The sequence below is a fragment of the Canis lupus genome, chromosome 16 (assembly GCF_048164855.1).
Source record: "Canis lupus baileyi chromosome 16, mCanLup2.hap1, whole genome shotgun sequence".
NCBI classification, from domain to species: domain Eukaryota; kingdom Metazoa; phylum Chordata; class Mammalia; order Carnivora; family Canidae; genus Canis; species Canis lupus.
Window position 1 is genome coordinate 35,945,375 of NC_132853.1, and position 20,246 is coordinate 35,965,620.

Here is a 20,246-nt window from a genome sequence, read left to right on the forward strand (position 1 = left end):
GTCCTACACAGCTTCTTTGGGAAAGATTAATCATCAGTACAAAATTAAACTTTGTAAGAATTAAAAATATAGCTGCAGGAGAAATTATTTTCTTTAATCACATCTTTATTTGTATTGTTTTATGCCACCTATTTATTATCTTTGGGATTTTTTTGTTGTTTTGTTTTGTTTGTTCTCCTCTTCCTCTCCCTCCTTCCTCTTCATTTTTCCTGGAGAAATGTTTTGGTCTAGTTACAGGATTCAATTCTCTGAATCCAGAAACCCTGAAACTTGACTCCATTTTAAAGATGGAATTCTGATCCATTTTCCTTCAAGGTGAACATACAAATTGAGAGAGGAAAAAAAAAAAAAAACAAATAAAAGAAAACAACTTTTCTAACAAAATGGAAATATGAAGTGAGAAAATCAGCAATTCCCTTGTCATACAATATGAGTTTTATTTTTAAATGTTTCTTCCCAATATTTGTTCATGGGTAATAGTTTTAGATTTTGTTATCTTATTTGTATATTTTCATTTTTCACTTGCTGTTCAACCAGAAGTAGTCCCCATGTTGCCTGAAAATTTTCATAACTATCATCTTTCACCAACATACAACAGTCTGTCCAGTAGATTTAAGTTAATCATTAATCGTTATTTTTAGATACATGTTACATCAAAAAAAAAAATTTTTTTTTACTTTTGTAAGTAGTGCTGAATAGGTATTTGGGGGCATACAACTTTTTCCTCTCTTAAAATAGCTCATTTGAATAAATCCCCAGAATATATATACTTCTTTTCTAATCTTACATTTATCCATGACTTTCTATTTTTAAAGTTCAGCATATTTTACAAAAGAGAGGACACAAAAAATTGGGAAACAGTTAGGAAGGAAATATATTAAAATAGAACTTTTTTGTATTTTGTTTTCTAGTAAATCCTAATCAGTTTTGAAACAGAATCACAGTTTCTATGAAATATAGAAAAAGAAAAAAATTCACATTTACTGACACAGGGCTACTTAGACTTCACAGTTCTTGGAGGAATTTGTTTTTTGTTTGCTTGGGTTTTATTTATTTTGCTGTTGTTTGCTTGTTTTTTCCTTCTTACTGCCTTGGGATATTTTGTTTCTTCCTGCAACTTGAAGTCTTGGTGTGTTCTTTTAAATGCCTATAAACTTTGAAAAAGTGTAAATTAGTCCCAATTTAAAAGCACATGAAGCATTTTCTCCTGTCAAATAAATAAGGATAATTATGTGTTTAAGATAACTCATAAAATGTAAAGGAATTGTGAGCAGAAAAAGGAAAATTTCTTCCTTCAAATTATTATTGAAAAGTGTTCCATGTTTAAGACCTTAAGAAGAAATGTGTTTATTCCAGAGATAGAAAAGACTCAAGGAGAAAAAAGAACTTTAAGAACAATCATCTGTTTTTCTATGGGTCACACAGCCTGTGTGACAAAACCGCTCAGTGTTTTGTTTTGGCTCGGGTTTGCAATGTAGAAACCTTTAGATAAGGAAGGGAATCGTTTATTTTGTTAACTTTTTAAAAATGGATGTTTCCAAATTCAGTTTATGAGTAAATTAAACTACACCACACTAGCCCTATTGACACATGTACAAGAAATGGTCAATAACATTCCTCACCCTACATGACTATTGCCTTTTGCATTTTTTTCACTCTAAAGTCATTTGGTTAAAAGATAATGAACAATTTTGTTTAGTCCCTATTTGACACAAAATGCAAAATAAGTCCCAGGTTTATTTGGGGGAGGATTGTATAATTCAAGAAAAGACAAGGAAATGTTGTTTTCCAAAATAAAACAAATGGTAAAAAGCAACTAAAGAAAGAGAATCCATACCTCAATATTATTTAAAGTGAACATAGTAATAATAAGATAATTTTGGTACTTGACATCCACAAAGTTTCTAAGTATGTAAATAATTTTAATTCAAAATGCATCAGTTACAACATCAAACTGCATGGAGTTAATTCAGTTTTAGCTACATCTATGCTTTTTAAAACTAAAAGATATTTCTGTTTAGGAAGCAAATTATTTTTGTTTGCTTGTTTAAAATTTTATTCCTGATGAGATTAATTACTTTTACTCTTGTTTCTAGTTAGGATTTTTTTTTTTTTTTTCAGGAGCTATCTGAAATATTTCATAGTGCTTACAGGGGGATGCTGCTATAATTTTTTTTATATTAAAGTTTAAAAATCATATGCACATACTATTTCACTAGTATCTGATCACCAAAATGCTCATTAAAAACATTTCATCTGTCTTTGTAAAACAAACCAGTTCTACAAAGAGAAGGGACCCAGACTAATGGAATATTATTTTGGTTGTTTGACTAAGATATAATTCTAAAAATGATTTCTGATTTTCATGGGTTAATAATCGAGAAAGAGTTTCGGTCCACTTACCTCTCCCAAAAACACTCTCACATTTTTTTCAAGAATTATTATTTACACAACTTAACTTCCATTCTTAAACATAACCTGAAAGCATTTGGTAAGCATTTATATGCAAAATTATTGAATCCATTTTTATTATTTTCTTTTCATTCCTAAAATATGTTTACAAAGTATGTAGGAAACAAATACTAGAGTTATTTCTAAATTGCTTTGAAATGAGGTTCATGATGTCCTTTCCTATCTTCCTCTTCCTCCCTGCCCCTCCCACCGCCCCTCCCCTTTCTCCCCCCCTTTTGTTCCTCCATTTTTCTTCCTACTCCCGACACTGTCAATTCCTTTCCTCCTCCCCCTTTACCTTTACCCTCTTTTTAATTTTTCTTTTTTCTTTGTTACTTCTCTTCCCCTTTTTATTATTCTCTGGGTCCTCTGACCCTCAACTCATTTCTTTCCTCTTTTTAATCAATATACCTATACCAACTTTCTATACTTTTCTTCACTCCTTTCCTTTTCCTTTTTCCTGTCCCTCTATCACTAACTTGCTATCATTCAAACTGTTACTTCTGGTGAAGTGGAAGGCTACAGAGATGTGAGAGTTATTTTATACACCAAAATGAAAAGCTTGTTGCATTTATTAAGGTGAATGTCTATGTGATTCAGACCACAGAGCTCTCTGTTCTCCCAGCATTTATTGTCCTAACATTCACTAGAAACTTTTACTTCTTTGTATCATTTTTCCGCATCTTATGTTGCTTATAACCGATTTTGTTATTAGCATTTTGTGTATCGAATCCTTGAGGGCAAAGCCTATATATCACCCAAGGAGTCCAACACAGTGCTGACAGGTGTCCAAAAATACATAGTAAGTATCTTTTGATACTATCTAGAAAGACATGGTCAGTGTAATCAAATAAAATGCTGTGTTCAGCCCGTAGTGCTTTTTCTTTTTCTCCTTTCTCTCTCCCTCCCTCCCTCCCTCCCTCTCTCTCTCTCTCTCTCTCTCTCATTTTCCTTTCCCTTTTTATTTTTGTAAATACTATACTCCACAATCATCAGGTTAAATACAGGTAAATTCAGTCATTCAAAAGGCTGATTGGTCTACATCAAGAAGAGCAACCAAGGGGTATCTTTTGGCTTGTAGCTCTCTAGTCTCATACCCGTGACTGTCCTGTGCCTGATGTCCATTCACAACCATCCTCTTTCCCTTCTGTCTGGTTATGTAGCCTTGGAGTTCTTCTCCCCTAAGGCTTCAGGCAGTCAATATCAACCATCAAAGTTAGTTGGCACAAACCTTTACTATCCTTATCTCTCTTGATGCCATCCAATCAGGATGACAATCTCAAGGGATAGTCCACATGCACTTCCTGCCAACAGCTCGCTTAGGGTCTTATTTCTGGGAATATAGCTAGCACCCCATTAACCATGTAAAGATTTATTATTTTGTATGTCATCCAAAGCAAGTGTCACCCCCAGACAACCTTCCATCTCACTGATTCCCAGGATGACTGGTATAGCTGTTCCCCATAATAGATGCTTATTGAATACCTACCTATCAATACAGCTATGAACACTAAGGAGAAGGCAAACCAATTTTTATAACAGGCTAAATTAAAGTCAAATTTAAGCAGGTCATGAAAATAGCAAAGTGCTTTTTTTTTGCTTTTGATTTATAATACTCATTACTAGCAAGAATATAGTGAAATAAAACACTCCATACGCTCCATACGGCTGTGTGGGAGAACAAACTTACGACAACAAAAACCTTTAAAAGTTCATATTGTTTGACTTAGAAGTTGCACTTTTGAGCAATTTTCCTAACAAAAATCCAATATATAAAACATTTTATTGAGCCTTAAAAAAAGAAGGAAATTCTGATACCAGCTGCAACGTAGATGAAACTTGAAAACATTACGCTAAGTAAAATAAGCTAGACACAAAGGATAAATATGTAGGAGATACCTTAGAATAGTCAGATTCATAGAGGTAGAAAGTAAAATAGTGGTTATCAGGGACTGGGAAGAAAGGGTGAGGTGGGAAGTTTATGGAGCTTCAACTTGAGGAGAAAGTTCTGGAGATGGATACTGGGATGGTTGCACAACAATGTAAATGTACTTAATGCCAATGAATCTTAACACACTTAAAAATGGTTAAAATTGGGATGCCTGGGTGGCTCTGCATTTGGGCAGCTGCCTTCAGCTCAGGTTGAGATCCCAGGATCGGGGATCAAGTCCTGCATTGGACTCCTATAAGGAGCCTGCTCCTCCCTCTGCCTGTGTCTCTGCCTCTCTTTCTCTGTGTGTGTCTCTCATGAAAAAATAAATAAATATTTTTTTAAATGGTTAAAATTTAAAAATTTTTATGTATACTTTTGTACAGATTTATTCATTTATTTGAGAGAGAGAAAGAGAAAAGCAGGAAGGGCAGAGGGAGAGGGAGAAAGAGAATCCCAAGCAGACTCCCCTCTGTGCACAGAGCCCCTGTTCAGTCTTTTATTGTAGATATTTTGGAAGGCCAAAAAATTTTTTTGTTTTTAAAAATCATAGTAAAGGGGTGCCTGGATGGCTCAGTAGGTTAAGCAGCTGCCTTCAGCTCAAGTCATAATTTCAGGGTCCTGGGATCCAGCTCCACTTCTGGCTCCCTGCTTAGCAGGGAGTCTACTTCTCTCTCTCCTTCTGCCCCTTCCCCTCCCCCTCCTGCATTCGTGCACACTCTTACTATATCTCAAATAAATAAATATTTAAAACAAAAACAAAAAAGGAAAAACTTAGGAGAAGTTAAAAAAAAAGTACATCACAAAATTTAGTATTGGTACTCATAAAATCTGTGCAGTTGGAACCATCTTAAACACAATGACCAAAGCTATATGTACATTAAGGAGTAGAAATTACCTTACAGAAACTCTTGCACATGGATACCTAGAAATGTGTACAAGAATATTCATAGCAGCATTGCTTACATTACTTTTTTTTTTAAGATTTTATCGATTTATTCATGAGAGACAGAGAAAGAGGCAGAGACACAGGCAGAGGGAGAAGCAGGCTCCATGCAGAATGCCCAATGTGGGACTCAATCCCGGGTCTCCAGGATCAGGCCCTGGGCTGAAGGCAGAGCTAAACCACTGAGCCACCCGGCCTGCCCTATTGCTTACATTACAATAACAAACCTTAGAAACCCTATAAATGCCCACCTCCAAGAAGAGTGGATTAAGCAAAGCTGGGTATAGTCATACAATGAAATTTGGTGGCAATCACAATGAAGGAACTTCTGCTCTGTGTATCAAGGTGAGTGAATTTCACAATTCTGACCAACCAACAAACAAAAACAAAAACCTAGAGACTAAAGAATATGTGCATTATGGTTCCATTTATAAAAGTTCAAGAATATGCAAAACTAACATTGTGTTGTTTAGGGATGCATCCAGAAGAGGTTGAAGTTTAAAGAGAAGGAAGAGCCCTGCAGCTGCTTGGCAGCTTGTTAACCACAATGGAGCCCTCTCCCAAGCTGTGGACCAAATGGAAACAATAAAGCTTTTCCCAGAAAAAAAAGAAAAAAGAAAGAATGAATGAAAGAATGAGAGAGGAAGAAAGAAAAAAGAAAAGAAAGAAAAGAAAAAAAGAAAAGAAGAAAAGAAAAGAAAAGAAAAGAAAAGAAAAAAGAAAAGATTCCAAAATGTATGGGACCCCTGGGTGGCTCAGCGCAGTTGAACGCACCTGTCTTCTGCCCAGGGCATGATCCCAGAGTCCTGGGATCGAGTCCCACGTCGGGCTCCCTGCATGGAGCCTGCTTCTCCATCTGCCTGTGTCTCTGCCTCTCTCTCTCTCTCTGTGTGTCTCTCATGAATAAATAAATAAATTATTTTTTAAAATTTCCAGATCATGGTTAATTCTGGGAAGTAGCATAAGGATGATTGTGAGGGGTTCACAGGGCACTTCAAAGATATTGGAGATGGATGTTCTAGTTCTCAGTCTGAGTGGTGGCCACACAAGTGTTGGTTTTCTTATTCTTTTAAACTATACATGAACAGTTTACATTCTCTTTGTTAAATATAAATAGTTCATAACAAAAATTAATGGAAATAATAAAAAGTCTGAAAAACACTGTTAATACTAACTCTTTGGTTTTGAGATTAGTGGATTTCTGTCTATTCCTGTCTTTGTTTCTCCCTCCCTCTCTCTCTTTCTCTTTTCCTGTTTCTCTCTCTCTCTTGACTTGGCTATATTTTTCAAGATTTCTAGATTATTATGTTTTTATAACAAACTTAAGAAAAATGTCGAATGGATATTCAAATGAATCACCCCAGAATACCTTTACAAACTAAATAGGGAAGAGTTTTAGGCCATCTTCTGTTCCAAGATTTTGTTGCAGCCAGAAATCTCCTTCCATTAGGAACCAGTGTTGAGGGTTAACTGCAACTCGCCCTTGATCAATCACGGATGTGGCTTGACTTTAGCTAAAGGTCTGATTAATTATACATGTATTCATAATAAACTGAGATGGTATGTACTGAAACTCAGGACCAGCATGGTAAACAGGAAGCAGGTCCCAGATGCCCACCTGCCCCTCCTGTCCTGGATCTTGCAGATATATTGCTCCTTTCAACTCCCATGCATGAGCATCTTTGTTTTCGGGTGCATTCACTGGAAACCTCTAAGAGTGAAGCCCATTTCTGCCTCATCAGTCCGGGAGGTTCTTGTGAGATCACGCCTTTCAACACACTGGAAACCTAAGGGAACGATCCATGTTGTTTCCCTTCTCTAAGCGAGGTGTTTCCATTATGTTCACCAACTAAGATCTCCTTTATTATTTTTCCATGAGCCCAATGTTTTGAAAACTGTTGCCCATCAAAAAATTCCATTGACCAAGTTGTAAATTCTTCTCATTTTGAGTGGCAAAGCAGAGCTTCTACACAAGAGGGAAGACTTTGTATTATTCCCACCAAAAGTAAAAGGACTTGGAATTGGAATTTGTCCATTCAGTCTTGCCTGGAGCAAATGTCTGATTTGCATTAGATATCCTAACTGACTGGAACTAGTTTACGGACACCACTGTAACCAGTACACCTTCTTTCCCTCCTACTGAGATCCTGGATCTGGGGAGCCTAAGGTTTGAGAAACATTCCTTAGGACCAGCTTTCCTAGTTCCGGCACTTTGCCTGGGAGGAGAGCTGAAGAGAAAAGAAAAGAGAGAGGGAAAAAAAAAAAAAAAAAAAAAAAAAAAAAAAAAAAGAAAAGAGAGAGGATATTGTAAAATGTGGTAAACATCCGAGCTGGGTGGCTTCGTGGTTTCTATTTTATAGGTCAACTAAGCCATAGACAGGCAACAAAACCAGAATTCCAATCTGACTGTCCTGGACCTCAGGTCCTTGCTCTTGCCCTTATATCAGCATTTAAAAATCCTAGTGTATGCAGGGACGTCTGGGTGGCTCAGCAGTTGAGCATCTGTCTTTGGCTCAGGGTATAATCCCGGGGTTGCAGGATTGAGTCCCACATCTGGCTCCCTGCATGGAGCCTGCTTCTCCCTCTGCCTGTGTTTCTGCCTCTCTCTTTCTGTGTCCCTCATGAATAAATAAATAAAATCTTTTTTTTTTAATCTTAAAAAAAATAAAATAAAAACCATAGTGTATGCAGCACCTGGCTGAATGGGTCCATGGAGCATGCAACTCCTGATCTTGGGGTTGTAAGCTGGAACCCCATGTAAGGTGTAACCCCATGTTAGGTTTATTTAAAAATAAAATATTTTAGGGGCACCTGGGTGGCGTGGTCAATTGCGCATCAGACTTGGTTTCGGTTCAGGTCATGAACTCAGGGTCTGGGATTGAGCCCTGCCTCAGATTCCACATTCATCAGGGAGTGTGTTTCTCCCTCTCCCTATGTGCCTCCCCCTGCTCCTGCATTCTCTCTCTCTCCCTCTCTTTCTCAAATAAAGAATTAAAAAAATAATAAAATAAAACATTTCAGGGGCACCTGGCTGACTCAGTCAGTGGAGAATGGTGACTCTTGATCTCAGAGTTGTAATTTCAAGCCCCACGTTAGGTGTAGAGACTACTTAAAAGTAAAAATATTTTAAAAAATAATAAAATAAAATATTTTTAAATTTTTTATTAAAAAAATTAAGTAAATAAAAATCCTAGTGCAGCCCACACATATATTACAATTTTTTTTTAAGATTCATTTATTTTTATTTTAGAGAGAGTGTGGGGAAAGACAGAGGTAAAGGGAGAGAATCCTCAGGAAGACTCCTTGCTGAGTACAGAGCCTACACAGGGCTCTATCCCAGGACTCTGAGATCATGACCTGAGCCGAAATCAAGAGTAAGACACTCAACCAACTTAGCCATCCAGGCACCCCATTACAATTTATTTTATGCAGAGGTGTAAAGACAACTCAACAGAGAAAGGATAATCTTTTCAACAAATAGTATTGCAACAATTAGGTATATATGCAAATATAAATAGATTTCCTTCCACATCCCATCCCAGAAACAAAAATTAACTCAATATACTTAGATGTAATCATTTAGGTCATATATCTAACTGTAAAACCAAAAGCTATAAGGTTTCTAGGAAAAAACCTTTGTGACCTTGAGTTAGGCAAAGATATCTTAGATATGCTACCAAAAGCAAAATTCAGAAAGCCAAACTGATAAATTGGGTTTTATCAAAATTTCCAAAAGGAAAAAAAAAACCCTCTTGCCTCTAGAAGATAATTGTTTAGAGAAAGAAAAGATGAGCCACAGACTGGGAGAAAAATATTTGTGAATCATGCATCTCATAAAGGACTTGTATCCAAAATATATAAAGAACTTTCAAAACTCAATATCAAGAACACAAACAACCTCCTCCCCACAAAATGGGCAAAAAATTTGAACAGACATTTCATATGTCAAATGTTATAAGAACTTCAGAAAACGGTTTCGCAGTGCTCACTTTGGCCACGCATCTATTAAAATTGGAATGATACAGAAAAGATTAGCATGGCCCCTGCATTATGATGACACACAAATTCATGAAGTGTTCCATATTTGTGTGTGTGTGTGTGTTCCATATTTTTTTTTTTTGTGTTCCATATTTTTGATGCAGTTGACATTTGATAAAGTGGACTCTTGTGAACATTATCAGCGGCCATTCACTGTTGCACTGTATGAAGTCTCTGAGGTATAATTAAAAGTTTTTATTGAGCCCCTGGAAAAGAAAGAGAAAACAAAAAAGAAAATAATTTGACAGTTTCTTGAAAAGTTAAACATAAGGAATCCCTGGGTGCCTCAGTGGTTTAGCTCCTACCTTCAGCTCAGGGCATGATCCTGGAGACCCAGGATCCAGTCCCACGTCAGGCTCTCTGCAGGGAGCCTGCTTCTCCCTCTGCCTGTGTCTGCCTCTCTCTCTGTCTCTCATGAATAAATAAATAAAAGATTAAAAAAAGCAAAAGAAAAAAAAGTTAAACATAATCTCAATTGTAGGTATTTCTGCAAGAAAAAGGAAAGCATATGTCCATAAAACATCTTGTCCGCAAATGTTCACAGCAGCTTTATTTGTTATAGCCAAAAATTTGAAACAACCTAAATGTCTGCCAACAGGTAAATGGATAAACAAATTATAATATATCCATATGATGGAAGCATATTACTCAGCATAAAAAGAATAGACTATTGATCATGCTACAAATGAATCTTAAAATCAGTATGCTGAATGAAAGAAGCCAGACAAAAAAAAATACATATGATTCCATTTGCATACAATTTTAGAAACTACAAACTAATCTCTAGTGACAGAAAGCAGGTCAGTGGTTAGAAGATGTGAGCCCGAGAGAGGGCTCCATGAAATTTGGGGAGATAGGGCAGCCCCAGTAGGTGGCTCAGAGATTTAGCGCCGCCTTCAGCCCAGGGTGTGATCCTGGAGACCTGAGATCAAGTCCCACATTGGGCTCTCTGCATGGAGTCCGCTTCTCCTTCTGCCTCTCTCTCTCTCTCTCTAATAAATAAATAAAATCTTTAAAAAAAGAATTGGGGGAGATGGTAAATATGCTCACTACTTTATTTTTTTCACTATTTTATTTTTTTAATTTTTTTTAAGTAGGTGCAGAACTTGAACTCGACCCTGAGATCAAGACCTGAGTGGAGATCAAGAATCGGTTGCTCAGGATGACTGTCTACCATTTGCTTCGATGTGGATGGAACTGGAGGGTATTAGGCTGAGTGAAATACGTCAATCAGAGAAAGACAATCATCATATGGTTTCACTCATATGTGGAATATAAGAAATAGTGAAAGGAACCATAAAAGAAAGAAGGGAAACTGAGTGAGGAAAAATTAAAGAGAAAGTCAAACCATGAGAGACTCCTAACTCTGAGAAACAAAGGGTTGCAGAAGGAGAGGAGGGTGGGGGGATGGGGTAACTGGGTGACAGGCATTAAGGAGGGCACGTGACGAAATGAGCACTGGGTGTTACACTACACGTTGGCAAATTGAATTTAAATAAAATATTTAATTTTTTTTTCTAAATTTAAAAAAGAATCAGTCGTTCAACCAACTGAGCCACACAGGTGCCCCAATTTTTTTAAGTAAACTCTATGCTGAACATGGGGCTCAAACTCACTAGAAGATCAAGAGCTGCATGCTCTACTGACTGAGCCAGTCAGGTGCCCCAACGTTCACTACTTTGATTGTAGTGATGGTTTCATGGGAGAAGACATATGTTAAGACATCAAACTGTACACTTCAAATATGTGCAGTTAATTATGTGTCAGTTATACACTGATAATGCTGCTTTAAAAAATTCCAATACCGTGGAGGGAGTGGTGAATTGAAAAAATGACCATTTTCCATCATCATCATGAAGATGGATTCAAGCAAGAATCAATGGTTGAGGGACGCCTGGGTGGTCAGTCAGTTAAGTGTCTGCCTTCAGCTCAGGTCATGATCTCTGGGTCCTGAGATGGAACCGCACATGGGGCTCCCTGAGTAGCTGAGAGTCTGCTTCTCCCTCTCCTTCTATCCCTTCCCCCAGTCCCCTGCTCAGTCAGGCTTCCTCACTCTCCTATCTCTCAAATAAATAAATAAAATCTTAAAAAATAATAGTTGTTAAATAAATCCAAGGGTGGGGGAAATCTGATGAAGACGGGGGTATCTACATGGTCTTAAAGTGTCTCTTGGGCAGCCTGGGTGGCTCAGAGGTTGAGCGTCTGCTTTTGGCACAGGTCATGATCCTGGAGTCCTGAGATGGAGTCCCACATCGGGCTCCCTGCAGGGAGCCTGCTTCTCCCTCTGCCTCTGTCTCTGCCTCTGTCTCTGTGTCTCTCATGAATAAATAAATAAAATCTTTAAAAAATAAATAAATAAAATAAGGGACGCCTGGGTGGCTCAGTGGTTGAGCATCTGCCTTTGGCTTAGGTCGTGATCCTGGGGTCCTGGGATCAAGTCCTATATTGGGCTCCCTGCAGGGAGGCTGCTTCTCCCTCTGCCTATGTCTCTGCCTCTCTCTCTCTCTGTCTCTCATGAATAAAGAAATAAATATACCTTAAAAAAAGAGTTGAAAAAATAAAAATTCTCTGTAGATTGCTTATTAATTATAATGAGAAAAGTAGTAACTATACAGTGGGAAAAATGCAACAAAACTTTAGGTGATCAAAAAAAAAAAACTTTAGGTGATCAAAATTATCATTAATCATGGGCAGGCAGGGACACCTGGGTGGCTCAGCGGTTGGGCGTTTGCTTTTGGCTCAGGGCATGGTCCCATGGTCTGGGGATCAAGTCCCGTATTGGGCTTCGTGCCAGGAGTCTGCTTCTCCCACTGTCTCTGTCTCTGCCTCTCTCTGTGTGTCTCTCATGAATAAATAAATAAAATATTTTTAAAAAACCATGGGCAGGTAGACTTCTCGTTCCTCTAAGTGCGATACTTGGTAAGGACACACTTTAATTTTTTTAAAGATTTTATTTATTTATTCATGAGAGACAGAGAGAGAGAGAGAGAGAGAGAGAGAGAGAGAGAGAGGCAGAGACACAAGCAGAGGGAGAAGCAGGCTCCACGCAGGGAGCCTGACGTAGGACTCGATCCAGGGTCTCCAGGATCACACCCTGGGCTGAAGGCAGCACTAAACTGCTGAGCCACCAGGGCTGCCCCACACTTTAATTTTTACAGTCTTCTGGCCACCGTGTATAATTTGAATTTAATATGGAAGAAAAAGTAGACAAAGCCAAATTAAGAAACATTCAATAGCATAACTGCCTGTACCCTTAAAAATGTTAGCATAGGGCACCTGGGTGGCTCCGTCTATTAAATGTCTGCCTTCAGCTCAGGTCATGATCTCGGGGTCCTAGGATTGAGCCCCAGGTCAGGCTCCCTGCTCAGCGGGGAGTCTGCTTCTCCCTTTCCCTCCCTCTGCCTCTTCCCCTGACTTGTGCACTCTCTCTCTCAAATAAATAAATAAAATATTTTTAAATGTCAGTATTGGGGCACCTGGGAGGCTCAGTGGTTGAGCATCTGCCTTGGCTCAGGGCATGATCCCAGGATTCTGGGATGGAGTCTTGCATCGGGCTCCCCATGGAGAGCCTGCTTCTCCCTCTGCCTATGTCTCTACCTTTCTCTATATTTCTCATCCATAAATAAAGTTAAAATGTTTTCTTTTTTTTTAAAGATTTTATTTATTTATTCATGGGACACAGAGAGAAAGAGAGGCAGAGACACAGGCAGAGGGAGAAACAGGCTCCAAGCAGGAAGCCTAATGTGGAACTTGATCTTGGGTCTCCAGGGTCACACCCTGGGCCAAAGGCAGTGCTAAACCACTGAGCCACCCAGGGATCCCTAAAAATTTTTCTTTTAAATGTCAGTATCATGAAAGACAAAGGCTGAGAGAAAAACTGTTAAAGGAAAATAAGACACATGACAAATGCAATATGTGATCCTGGACTGAATCTGATAAACAGGGGGGAATAGGGACACCTGGGTGCCTCAGCAGTTGAGTGTCTGCCTTCAGCTCAGGGCATGATCCCCGGCGTCCTGGGATCGGGCTCCCTGCACGGAGCCTGCTTCTCCCTCTGCCTATGTCTCTGCCTCTCTCTCTCTCTGTGTCTCTCATGAATAAATAAATAAAATCTAAAAAAAAAAAAAAGGGTTGATTGATTTGAGAGAGAACATAAATAGGGAGGAGGGCCGGAGGGAGTGGGAGAAGTAGACCACCTTCTAAACTGGGAGCCCAATATGGGGCTCGATCCCAGGACCCTGAAATCATGACCTGAACTGAATGCAAAGGCTTAACTGACTGAGCCACCCAGGCACCCTCCCTATGTTTTAAATTACTTTAAAATGAAAGCTTTAAAAAAAGCCTCAGGCTAATGACATCAGAGTCTCTGGGAATGGCTCTGAGGCACTAGGATTTTATTTTATTTTTAAGTAGGCACCACACCCAACATGAGGCTCAAACTCACAACCCTGAGATCCAGAGTCACATGCTCTACTCACTGAACCACCCAGGTGCCCCAAGCCATGGGGATTTTAAAAAGCTTTCCAGGCCAGGGTGCCAGATTTGGCAAATAACAGTACAAGATGTGCAGTTAAATTTGAATTTCAGATAAACAACAAGTAACATTTTTTATTTTTTTTAATTTTTATTTATTTATGACAGTCACACACAGAGAGAGAGAGAGAGAGAGAGAGAGAGAGGCAGAGACACAGGCAGAGGGAGAAGCAGGCTCCATGCACCAGGAGCCTGACGTGGGATTCGATCCCGGGTCTCCAGGATCACGCCCTGGGCCAAAGGCAGGAGCCAAACCGCTGCTCCACCCAGGGATCCCAGCATTTTTTATAAAAAGACTTATTTATTCATGTATTTGTTTGAGAGAGAGAGAGAGAGAGAGAGAGAGAGAGAATGAGTCGGGGGAGGGGCAGAGGGAGCAGGAGAAGCAGAGTTCCTGCTGAGCACTGAGCCTGATATCAAAACTCAGTCCCAGGACCCAAAGATCATGACTTGAGCTGAAGTCAGACACTTAACCAAATAAGCCACCCAGGCACCCCTAAAAGCACTTTTTAGTATAAGTATATCCCATGCAGTATTTTCTGCCTAAGTAGCAAGTACCCTCTGGGAATACAATTCATTTTGTTATCTGTACTCTGCCGGTCTTGGTGGAATATCAAAGTTCTTGCTTTATCTGTCTTCAGCATACAAAATCATCTCAGTTCTCACTCTTGCAGAGAGAAGCAGACTGAGATAAATATAAGTAGATATTAAATGGCCAGAGTTCATGGTGATGAGCAGAAATGTTTCATAAGTCTAGCACCTTCTAGGATGCCTGGGTGGCTCAGCAGCTGAGCATCTGCCTTTGGCTCAGGGTGTGATCCTGGAGTCCTGGGATTGAGTCCCATGTTGGGCTCCCTGCATGGAGCCTGCTTCTCTATGTCTCTACCTCTCTGTGTGTGTCTCTCATGAATAAATAAATAAAATCTTTTAAAAAAATTTTAAAGATTTTTTTAAATCTAAAAAAATAAATCGAATACCTTCTGTAATAATAATAATGGACAGTATTTTTTTAGGGCAGATTATGGATTTGGTAGCCAACCTCTAAGGTGGCCCTTAATGAGCCCCCCACCTCCCTCCGTTCACAGCCTTGTGCAGTTCCTCCCATATGGTGCCAGTGTTGGTCTATGTGGCCAACAGCATAAAGCTGAAGGGATGGTACGTCATTTCTAAATTTCACTTAGACTTTCAATTTAGGTGGATGACTTTGCTCTGAGGGAAGAAGGGTGGAGAGGTCTGAAGTCTTCAGCCTACAAGGCGATCTACAGCCCCAGGTTTCTGAGATTGCAACTCGGCTATCAGCTCACTTCAACTTCATGAAGACCTGAGCTAGAAGCACCAGCTGAACCACCGCCAGGTTCCCGATTCTCAGAAACTGTGAGTTAGGGAATGTTCTGTTGCTTTATACTGGTAAAGTTTGGAGCAATTAGTTACCCAGCAAAGGATCACTAATGTGTCAAGATATGATGTAACACAATGTATCTGCTCAGTATGCTTGTTTCCCCAAACAATTTTTTTTCTTAAAGATTTTATTTGAGAGAGAGAGAGAGCAAGAGTTGGGGTAGGGGAGAGAGGGAAAAGAAGCAGACTCTCTACTGGGTAGGGAGCCCAGGGGCCCAGGGACCCTGGGATCATGATCTGAGCTGAAGGCAGACACTTAACCAACTGAGCCACCCAGGCACCCCAACCTGGCTTTGATTTTTCATCTTACTGAATGCTCACCATAGAGTGAAGTAGAGGAGACCATGCCAGAGAACACCACACTGGCAAGTTAACAAAACAATGTCACACTTACCTATGAGGTAGGGGGGACTAATTCTGGTTTGTTTGTTTGTTTGTTTGTTTTTTTCCTGGGGTGAAGGTGGTTATTTATTTATTTATTTTTTTCCTTTTAAGTAGTCTCCCTGCCTAACATGGGGCTTGAACTCACCACCCTGAGACCAAGCATCACCAGACATCGCCAGATTCGGTTTTCTTATCTCCGATTCAGAGATGTGCAAACTAAAAGCTCAGAGTGGATAAGGGCTTTGTCCAAATCCAAAGCTTACCTGGGAGTGGTGGGCAGGTGGAGCTGGGGCTGGAATCCTCCTCCTACACCCTCTCCACCCCACAGGCTACTCCCTAATCTATCTATCTATCTATCTATCATCTATTTTTATTAAGATTTTATTTATTTATTCATAGAAACACAGAGAGAGAGAGAGAGAGAGAGAGAGAGAGGCAGAGAGAGAAACAGGCTCCATGCAGAGAGCCCGACGTGGGACTCCATCCAGGGTCTCCAGGATCACACCCTGGGCTGCAGGCAGTGCTAAACCTCTGCGCCACCCGGGCTGCCCTATCTATCTATTTTTAAAGATTTTATTTATTTATTCATAGAGACACACAGAGAGACAGAGAGAAAGAGGCAGAAACACAGGCAGAGGAAGAAGCAGGCTCCATGCAGGGAGTCTGATGTGGGACTCGATCCAGGGACTCCGGGATCACGCCCTGAGCCAAAGGCAGAGGCTAAACTCAGAGCCACCCAGGCGTCCCCTCCCTAATCTATTTTAAAAAGGGTGTGGCTGTGGAGGTTGCAGAAGGACGTCCCCATACCTATCACAGGAATGGGCTAGGCTTCACTGGGGACCTGGAAGCTGTCTGCATGCAGAGAAAAGGGGAAGCTTTCTCTTCTCACCCCTCACCTCCTTCTCCTGGGAGGTGCTCCCACCTGGGACAGAGAAGGAGTTAGGAATGCTGCTTTCCCTGGGAGGCCTGGCCCTTTGGCCTTTCACCCTAAATATACCACCAGTTCTTTCCCTCTCTGGAAGTGAGAGCCTTGTGGTCACCTCTCCCAGTTCTAACACTGTCCCACAGTTCTTCTCCCATGGATTAGGTCGCAATTACTAAGGGCTGAGCTCTTTTCTTGACAAAAGCCGACCAAAAACAGCCTGTGAAAACAGCAAGAGGGATTGGAGTTAGACCTGAGAGGGGACTTCCAAACTGATTCCTTATAACAGATGGCCAAGAGAGGTTTTAGGTAGTATCTTCCGTGTTGTGAGTGGAGAGTTTTATTTTATTTTAAAATGTTAGTTGACATATCATATTCCTTGGGGGTATATAGCATGGTGATTTGACAATTCTATACTTACAAAATGCTCACCACCATAAATGCAGCGACCATCTGTCACCGTACAAAGTTACTGCAATCTTATTGACTAAGTCTTTCTCTGAAGATCCCCCTGAAAAGTATCTATCTTGGCCTGGGTGGTACAGGGGCTGACTTGGGCAAAAATGTTTGGGACCACCACTGGGTTTGTGATGTGACTGGGGAGGAAAGCTGGAAGTGGCCCTTCTAGGAATCAGGACAGACCCGATGACTCAGCAGAGTTTGTCCCTTTGTATCCTCTGCAGGAGGAGAAGCATAAACCTGCCACCTGGCGTAGGAGAGCTCGGAGAGGGGATGTCTGCCTTCTGAGTCAGCCGGGGAGCTTGAAGGCCAAGCGAACTTCTGGAGCAGAGTCGTTGGCAGGGAGGCTGCAGCCAGCCCTCTGAGTCACCCTGGCCTGGCGGTGGAGCTGGGTCTGGAATGTCTGCGGTGGCCCTCCGGCTGTGGCGGGAACAGTGAGTCACCACCGGGAGCTGGAAGAGCCAGCAAGCCCCCAAGGCTCCTCTGCCATTCCAGTTCTCCTCCTGGTGTCTGGATCCAGAGGTTGGGAGGGTCTGGGAAGCAGGACCCTGGGTTCTCTCACAATATCACCATCGTCCCTTCCTGCGCTGATTCCCTGGCTTCCAGGAGTCCTAGGCACCTCTCGCACCCCCACTCTCTCCACCTGTCTGCCCCTCGCCCCCAGCCTTGGTATCTGGGCTTCCTCTTGCTTTCCCGGCCCCTGTGACCCCTCACATCCTGGAACAGCTCCCCAGTGGACTGAGGGTCAGAGCCCCCCACTCCCAGACCCCACCCCTGCACCGTGCTGCAGGCGGCATACTAGGGCCACTTCTCCCCATGTGTGGTGGCCGGGCTGGTAGAGTTGCCAGTGGATTTAGCTATCTTTACTTATGTTAATTTTTATTTTATTATTTTTAAATATTTTTATTTATTTATTTATTCATGAGAGACACAGCAAGAGAGAGAGACACACACAGGCAGAGGGAGAAGCAGGCTCCACGCAGAAAGCCTGATGTGGGACTCGATCCTGGGACTCCAGGATCACGCCCTGGGCTGAAGGCAGGCGCTCAAACACTGAGCCACCCAGGGATCCCAAATGTTCCTTTCTTTTTCTTTTCTTTTCTTTTTTTTTTTTTTTTTTAAGATTTTATCTATCTATTCATGAGAGACACATCAGAGAGAGAGGCGGAGACACAGGCAGAGGGAGAAGCAGGCTCCATGCAGGAAGCCCAATGTGGGACTTGATCTCAGGTCCCAGGATCGGACGGACCCTGGGCTGAAGGTGGCGCTAAACTGCTGAGCCACCCCGGCTGCCCCCAAAGGTTCCTTTTAAAAAAAAAAAAAAAAAAAAAATTTTAAGTAGCCTCCACACCCAAGTGAATCTTGAACTCACAACCCCAAGATCCAGAGTCACACACTCTCCTAACTGAGCTACCCAGGGAGCCCTCATTGAACTCTCTTGATCAAATCCAGCAGCCCCTTCCGAAGAAAGCCCCTTCCCAGAAACTTCAGAAGGCCATCTTTTGGGGGCACTTGGGTATCTCAGTTGGTTAAATATCTGTCTACAGCTTGGGTTGTGGTCCCAAGGTCCCAAGACTGAGCCCCATGTTGGGTTCCCTGCTCAGTGGAGAGTCTGCTTCTCTCTCTGCTCTTCCATCCACTTATGCATGGTCTTCCTGTCTCTCAAATAAATAAAAAAATCTTTTTAAAAAGTAAAAAAAATAGGGCAGCCCGGGTGGCTCAGCAGTTTAGAGCCACCTTTGGCCCGGGGCGTGATCCTGGGGATCCGGGATGGAGTCCCACATCGGGCTCCCTGCATGGAGCCTGTTTCTCCCTCTGCCTGTATCTCTGTGTCTCTCATGAGTAAATAAATAAAATCTAAAAAAAATAAATAAATAGGGGCACCTGGGTGGCTCAGTGGTTGAGCATCTGCCTTCGGCCCAGGGCATGATCCTGGGGACCCAGAATCAAGTCCCACATCGGGCTCCCAGCATGGTGCCTGCTTCTCCCTTTGCCTGTGTCTCTGCCTCTCTCTCTCTCTCATGAAAAATAAAATTTAAAACAAATTTTTTTTCAAAAATTTTTGAAAAAGAAGGCTACCTTTTCCCCAGCCTCCCAACATGCTCTAGGGGGTGAGGGCTGTGAGCTCCTCTGGGCATCTGGCATCTTCTCTGATCTCCTCCCCTGACCCTCCCCACATTCCTTCCTCCACTAGGGCTCAGGCTACATTCTCCTTAGTCTGTCCACTGCACAGCATGAGAGCCAAAGATCAAAGGGAAACAGGTTGGGGGGTGGGCTGCAGAGAGGTTCCCTCCAAGAGGGGGTGGGGTGAGAATTTGAAGCACAAGTGGCCTTCAGAGCAGCCCACCCCCAAAACAAATCCCCAGAGCACCAGGCAGACACTCAGAGCTGCAGTGCAGGGACCCATCCCAGAATCCTCTTTGACTCTGTTTTGGCATCAACTTACGAGGTCCCAGGGAATGATGTCCACCCTCCTTGGATACCTTGTGCCTCCAGGTGGAGGTGCCCAGGTTTTGACATACAGACTCTTCTGAGCCCATTAACTGTTGCTCAACAGGAAGCAGGAGCACAAGCAACCCCACATCCCATTTGGAGGCCAAATCTGAATCGATGTCTAATCACTGCCCATTGATAGCTGGGAGATGGAATTTGGAGAGCTTGCCCGGAGAGAAGTTTTTCTAGATAGTGAAAAATGGGTGGGCAAGGTTTCTAGGAAGCAGAGTTGAATTGTCCTCCACCCCGCCCCAGTCCAGTTAACTCTCATCCCACACAAGCACTTAATTTCATGCTGGAGCTGCTTCCTGGCCACAGTTTACCTGGAAAGGAAAGTGGCCTTTATTAGACCCTGGAGCTAATAAGCAGAGCATAAGCTGGGTTGTTGATGGTTCAAAGTGCTATGGTGAGTGGAGTAGGAATAGCCTGGGATGGTGAGTGGAGTAGGAATAGCCTGGGAAGGAGGACCTGGGGGGTCTGCCAAAAATGCAGTGTCTGCCCTGCCCCTTCTAGACTGAGCCATGAGGGCAGAGGCATATACTCAGTCCTTGGAGAAAGGCAGAGGCAGCACCTCGAGGGGTCTCCAGTCTGAGGGGCAGGCATGGCCCTTAGCCTCAGGAACCTTCTGTAGGATGGGGAAGAGATGGCTCCTGGTTCACACTCCTGGTACAGACCCCCCAGTCTGATCAGGG

At 41.8% G+C, this 20,246-nt stretch overlaps 1 non-coding gene across 1 annotated transcript; it reads left to right on the forward strand.

Annotated features, from left to right (window-relative positions):
* Positions 1-9,308: 9,308 nt before the first annotated feature.
* On the forward strand, positions 9,309-9,415 carry LOC140607604 (U6 spliceosomal RNA). The gene has a single exon (XR_012009571.1). It is a non-coding gene; the product is annotated as a U6 spliceosomal RNA (small nuclear RNA).
* Positions 9,416-20,246: the final 10,831 nt, after the last annotated feature.